Source organism: Muntiacus reevesi, chromosome 13 (assembly GCF_963930625.1).
Source record: "Muntiacus reevesi chromosome 13, mMunRee1.1, whole genome shotgun sequence".
Classification (NCBI taxonomy): Eukaryota; Metazoa; Chordata; class Mammalia; order Artiodactyla; family Cervidae; genus Muntiacus; species Muntiacus reevesi.
Window position 1 is genome coordinate 50,926,942 of NC_089261.1, and position 5,830 is coordinate 50,932,771.

The window sequence follows — 5,830 nt, forward strand, 5'->3', positions numbered from 1 at the left end:
GAGAATGTAATTTGTAGTTAACTGGATGACCCAGCAAAGTAATTTCTCCCTATGTCTCAGTTTCAACATGGTGTGTTTTGGGGTTAAAACTTTAACTCAGTAGTTCTGTTCAGTCTCATTAGCTCTTTTTCATATGAATATAATAATTCACCATTTTTCATATTTCTCATTGAGGAAGTAGTAACTGCCAAGCTTTTTGTGATAAGTTTTTTCTTCACTGAGAAAAGGCACCTGAAGCCAGGTCAGACCACTTCTTACTATAGTCAAGTGACATGATGCCAAGTGTGTCTTCCCCTCATTGCAACATAAAGGCCATAACAGTATGAAATAGAGCTAGAATTAAACCTGTGTACATCTGTGAGATGAGAGTGTGTGTTTGTGTGTGCATGTACCAGGCAACTAACTGTTCATGGAAACTGAAGTAAATTTTCATGTGGTAGAGTTAGAGGTCATAGCTGTCAATAAACCCAAAGACTTGGGAGGTTTTGAACATTTTAACAGTAAGAAAGGCAACAGGTTTTCTTTAAAAAATAATATCCATCTTTTTTCCTCAAAAGGTTCAGGAAATATCAAGACATAGAAATGGACTACCTATCTGTGAATAAAGAGCTCACTATTTTCAGTGTCAATAAGTAGGAAATGTGAAAATGAGATTCCATAATCATTTAAATCAAATATATTCACTCCAAAACTGAACTATCATATATAATGAGTTTGTTGAGCAATCTTAAATGACCAAGTCGTAAACATGAAACCAGTTTATTTTGTTCAGTGTCTGCCCACATCTTTGAAAAATTGAGGCTCATATTCTTGCTGGCTAAAAGTCACATTTGTTACAATTCTTTGGCCCAATTTCATTGTTTTTCAGCTGCTTTCACTTATTTAGTCTCCTCTTGGTCTATATGACTCATCCTTATTTAAAACTCTATTTCATTTTCTAAAAAAATTCTTTCCTTACCCCCAGGTGAGTATAAGCTGAAGTTCTAATGGCTACCACACAAGGGGGTTTCATGTGGCTCTTGTACTTCTTACTCACTTTTCATGATGTTGGCTTTTCAGGTACTGGTGCGTGGAAGAGGAGAATGCAGACACAGATCCGTACTCACGTGACAGTGCCTCCCAAGGCACTGCGCATGCCCACTGTTCCAGCACTTTATCCACAGCGTCAATGTGGATGGATGGTAACTCACTTAAGAGCGGTACCCTGAGGCACTCGTAATTCCCTGAGAATCTACGCTCTCCAGTAGAACCCCAGGAGGTAAGTGGTTTCCAGCTGTGAAATCTCAGCAAAACCTCTGAGCCCAGCTGAATCTGTTTGGGCCTGTGGGCACCTGCAGGCTCCATCCCCCATATTCTTTGGGAAATGGGAACGGCTGGGGGAGGAATGTGGTGGTCCTTGACAATGAGTCCCTCTGCAAGGCCTTTCTCAGTTCATTTCTCTACTGTTCCACTAGCAGTAAGCATTACAGCCAGCAGATTTCCAAGAACGTCATACCCAATTTGCCTTCTTGCCACTTTCTCTAATTGCTCAGGAAAAAAAAAAGCAGCCCCTAGTTTTCAGAAGAATTGGGTTATATCTTTGGATTAGATAGCATGGCAGGAATCAGGAAATCTTTTACTCATGCAGACAGACTTTCTAAGACAGTAATGCCTCCTTTTTTTCTTTTTCCCTTCTCCATCTATTTTATTCTATATAGTTTCCGTGGCTTTATATAAGACAATTTGTAGCCCTTGGCATCTTAGCATTTTTACAGCCAAGAAAGGAAGAGCTATGCACTTCTGGCAAGACAATAGCATTTGAAGCTCAGCAGGCATGTGATTTTATAATCATGTCAAAGGACCAAACAACTATAACTTTTAACCCTTCATATTTGGGGTGATAATTGCAGGCAGTTGTATTATTTGACTTTTTGCTTCTCGCTTTCCAAAGTTCAACATTGAAGCTTGATTCCGGAGGGAGAAAAAAGTACTTCCTGCATCTTGAAGCAGGATGGCATTAAGTTTCTTCCTTCCTTCCCATTGTTTGGTTTAGCTGGTTGACACTCTGAGCTTACTGTGAACAGCTTTTGGGAGTTTTAGGGAGGTTAACTATTGGGTTTCATCTCTAGCTTCATGTGAAGCATCTGCAAGTAATCAAGATGCAGAAAGAAGCTCAGAGTGGGAGCAGCCTCCGGGGTTTGATTTAACTAAACCTTCCTGTGAGCCCCATTTCTTTGTTTACATACATTCTTGCTCTGGAGGCCAACTTCCTGTAGTAAAGCTGCATACCAAATTTGAGCATTTAGAAAACAGCATCGCTCAAGCCATTATAAACTATGGAAACAGACTTCAAGTCATTATTGTTTTTAAAGGACGTATTAAAGAAAAAAAAAGTAGCGCCTAACCCTCACTTTCTTGATTCAAATCTTTTTCTTATCATCATATACATTCACACACTTATATATAGAAAGGAAAATTAGCGCTGTTTTCTACACAAAAATATCTGTCAGTACAGACCTTGTGTGGAGACATCAAAGTGACAGAGTACGAAGACTGAAAAGGAAAGGAAGTTACTTTTCAAAAGTAATGAATCTCCACGAGAAGAGACACAGTGTGACCAATCCCATACGGTTAAATTCGAGCAATACAAGTCTCTCAGATAATTCTGGTGTCATGGTTCCTTCAGCTCCTTCAGTGTATCATCCTTTACCGGTTATTTTCTACTTTTTGGATCTATTTCTGCCTTCTTTTTCAAAACATCATTTACTATACCCTTTCCTTCTTTCTCTTGGTTCTTCCTTCTCTCTTTCTCCCAATAAATCTCTTAGTTTTCTTTTTTAGGTGATGTCTGTTTTTAGCATAAATGTGAGTACATGTGTATGTTCCTAGCCCACTGCTCTCCAAGATATATACATCATAAGGTCCAGGGTCCAGTCTATGCTTGTTGTTTAGTTGCTCAGTTGCATCCAACTCTTTGTGACCCCATGGGCTACAGCGCTCCAGACTTCCCTGTCCTTCACCATCTCCTGAAGTTTGCTCAAACTCATGTCCATTGAATCAATGATGCCATCCAAAAATCGGACCCTCTTTTTTCCCCTTGTCCTCCTGCCCTCGATCTTTCCTAGCATCAGGGTCTTTTCCAGTGAGTTGGCTCTTTGCATCAGGTGGTCAAAATGTTGGAGCTTCAGCTTCAGTCCTTGCAATGAATATTCATGGTTGACTTCTTTTAGGATTGACTGGTTTGGTCTCCTAGCTGTCCAGAGTACTCTCAAGAATCTTTTGAACTGTAATGTTGGAGAAGGCTCTTGAGAGTACCAGCGTGTGCTTCATTCAGCTCAGCATTTCTATGCTAGATCAAATTAAGACTTAATTAAATTATGTCTCTGCCACCTAGAAATCAATCTTTCCCTAGTCACCAATGACCTCCTATTATTAAATAAAAAATCAATGGGCAGCTTTTGCTGTGTATTTATTACTTTCTCTAGAATTTGGTTCTCTTGATAGCACCCTACTTAAAATCTGTTCCCACTTTTGTATCTGTGACAGTACTAATTTCTTCATTAATCGCAATTATAGGCTCCTTTTCTTCCCACATAGGGGCTTCCTAGGGTACCATTTTTAAATGTAGTGTAGATATATATATCTAGCTTCTGGTTTTCCTTCACTTAATGCATCCTTTTAGTGACCAGTTTCGCTCAGTCTTGTTTACAAATCTCTCTTGAATCTAGCATTTATCACTCTCTCCAATCTTGATTGTGTTCTGTGCTCAATCGTGTTCAACTCTTTGTGACCCCATGGACTGTAGCCCTTCAGGCTTCTCTCTCCATGGGATTTTCCAGTCTTCAAAATAGTATAATATAAAAGGACCCAGACTCAGGACTACCTGTGTGTAAATCTTGGTTTGTCTCCTGTTAGCTTTGTATGTCTGGGTAAGTAACTTAACTCCACTGTACCTCAGCTTCCACATCAGTAAAATGAAGATGGAAAGAGCAACATTCACAGTGCATGTCAGTGTTATTATTATCATTATTTTAATTAATCATTTTTAAGAATCTCAATAGTGTAATGACCACGGAACAGAATTCCCCCATTTTTGGCTCTCTTCACCTGAAACTACCGAAACATTGTTAATCAGCTATACCCCAATATGAAATGTTGTGAGTGTTAAGAAAAAAAAAAAAAGTGATATGTTGGCAACAGCTCTATCTTCCTAAAGTGTTAGAATATCTTTTCAATTCATTTAGTCCTGGGATGGTGCCCCTTCATTTTTATAATCTGATTGTGATGAGCCACATTTTATGTGGTGATTCCTGCCAATCTTTTTTTTTTAATTTTATTTTATTAGTTGGAGGCCAATTACTTCACAACGTTTCAGTGGGTTTTGTCATACATTGACACGAATCAGCCATAGAGTTACACGTATTCCCCATCCCGATCCCCCCTCCCACCTCTCTCTCCACCCGACTCCTCTGGGTCCTCCCAGTGCACCAGGCCCGAGCACTTGTCTCATGCATCCCACCTGGGCTAGTGATCTGTTTCACCATAGATAATATACATGCTGTTCTTTTGAAACATCCCACCCTCACCTTCTCCCACAGAGTTCAAAAGTCTGTTCTGTACTTCTGCGTCTCTTTTTCTGTTTTGCATATAGGGTTATCATTACCATCTTTCTAAATTCCGTATATATGTGTTAGTATACTGTAATGTTCTTTATCTTTCTGGCTTACTTCACTCTGTATAATGGGCTCCAGTTTCGTCCATCTAAAAATATGGAACGCTTCACGAATTTGCGTGTCATCCTTGCGCAGGGGCCATGCTAATCTTCTCTGTATCGTTCCAATTTTAGTATATGTGCTGCCGAAGCGAGCACTCCTGCCAATCTTTTGAACCTAACCAACCTGTTATTGCAGAGCAGAACAAAGAATACCAGATCTCCCCTCCAACTTTGAAGCAGCAATTATGATGCCATATATGCAGCCTCTCAGTAATAGAATTATTTTCCCTTTGGCAAAAATTTCTATTTGTTTCTTAAACAGAATTCTAAACAGATAGACAAATTGAAAATGAGAGTTAATAATTTTTATGGGCACAGCCAAGTCATGTATTGAACCAGCAGTACTCAAATACAAATATCATTGCACAGCTTCTAAGCATGCCCACCTGTCATTTATATTCTTTAGTTGTCTGGCCTCCTTTACATTTTGTTCCTAGCATTGCATTCTACAGTCATGCTTCACTGTACTGAAAGCAATAACCATGGACATGAAATAAATTGATTGTGTTCAAGAGAGATAGCGTAGATGGTAGAAGTAATTAAGTAGAGAGGTAAATCTTCCTATAAAACCAAACCTGACATTTTTTTTTTTTTGTAGTCCTGAAACTTTAGCTACTCCACATTGAAACTAGTATTTACTTAAGTGAAAGAAAAGAATAGCCCTGTATGCACAGCACTAATGTGAGGTCTAGAAAGTGGACGATGAGGATAGTCATGAGCTAGCATCCTGAGAAACACTGAAATGGTAGAGAGAAAAATAATTAAAGAGTTGATTGGAACATTGCAATATACATATGTACTATAATATCCAGTTTCTCAGTATCTGAAAGGGCATAGAAATGATATTTTTTGCTGTTTGTTATGGACATATATATATATATATATATATATATATTTTTTTTTTTTTTAATTAAAGTAACTTGATTAGATTTTGGAAGTGTTGTATATATACCCATAGTTTTATTTGTGATAGCAAACACAGAAAGACACAGTGACTTAATAGAAAGAAATCACAAAATTGGAAGAAAAAACACATTTTTGCCAATTTCTGGGCTTCCCTAGTGACTCAGACAGTCA

At 38.5% G+C, this 5,830-nt stretch overlaps 1 non-coding gene across 1 annotated transcript; it reads right to left on the reverse strand.

Moving 5' to 3' along the window:
• Positions 1–4,742: 4,742 nt before the first annotated feature.
• On the reverse strand, positions 4,743–4,849 carry LOC136146228 (U6 spliceosomal RNA). Its single transcript, XR_010658946.1, has one exon. It is a non-coding gene; the product is annotated as a U6 spliceosomal RNA (small nuclear RNA).
• Between the last annotated feature and the right edge of the window lie 981 nt (positions 4,850–5,830).